Source organism: Leguminivora glycinivorella, chromosome 17 (assembly GCF_023078275.1).
Source record: "Leguminivora glycinivorella isolate SPB_JAAS2020 chromosome 17, LegGlyc_1.1, whole genome shotgun sequence".
NCBI classification, from domain to species: Eukaryota; Metazoa; Arthropoda; class Insecta; order Lepidoptera; family Tortricidae; genus Leguminivora; species Leguminivora glycinivorella.
This window is the reverse complement of record NC_062987.1, coordinates 21,391,156-21,392,194: the sequence shown is the minus strand read 5'-3', so window position 1 is coordinate 21,392,194 and position 1,039 is coordinate 21,391,156.

Below are 1,039 nucleotides of genomic sequence, written 5' to 3'. Positions count from 1 at the left end.
AACAGACAGATAGACAGACACGTCAAACTTATAACACCCCGTCGTTTTTGCGTCGGGGGTTAAATATACCATAATAAATTATAATCACATAGAAGGGTCTGGGAAAACGCTAGGTTGAATAGATAAATAGAGTAGGACAAAATACGATGTTTAAGTAACACTTACACTGTATTAATTTAAACATGAGTTATGGCATACATACATAGGTATATAAAATTACTTCGGCACTAGTTTGACATTTACCCGTTTGCAAATACAGTGCAGTGTTAGCTTGTATCATAATACTATTTAGAAGATTTCAGTAATATAGCTTTATTCGCTCAAAGCGATTTAACTTTGACCTCAAAAACCGCTTACTTAGTGGCCCCGGGTCGGTTCCCACGTACGATCAAACGTAGCGATAGATTGTCATTCCAAGTGCAGACATGCGAGTCTAACTTAAGCGATATCCAAATTAGGTATGTAAAATAAAAACAATATTTTTCAGTTCCTAAAAAAATTTGAGCCACTCGCGAGTCGATTGCGATAAAATATCATTATTTAACCTTTTTTTTGCGATGCGTCAACCAGGTTGCACAGGCTGTGGTCACAGAAAACCACCAGTATAAGCTGGTGGTTTTCTGTGACCATGCTCCTTCCACTTTCCATCACCGGACAACCAGGCGCGGAGAGCGGTTTCACCCTTACGTTGTCGACCTATCTTTCATTCGCACGAAGAGGTTTGCCTCTTTTTTCCTAACGCGAACTGCTAAGGAATGGAACAAGAGACACGGCGATGTTTATAGTTACTCGCCCAGCTATTAAAATCGCCGAGTCTCGTTTATTTGCACGGGGGTGCTTATCTTTTGTTCGTTTTATAGCCGATAGCTCATAGCTTACTAGCTCGCGGTGGGACCAGTGCCTTAGTGCGACAGTGGTCGTTCCATTTCGCAATCTGCCTCTAGTTTAAGTACTCTGGTTCGCTTGAAGCGTTCGCCTCTGGACAAGAAGTCGGGAACGCTGCGTGACCGGCGCCCGCGCAGGCAGTCGGTGTCATGAC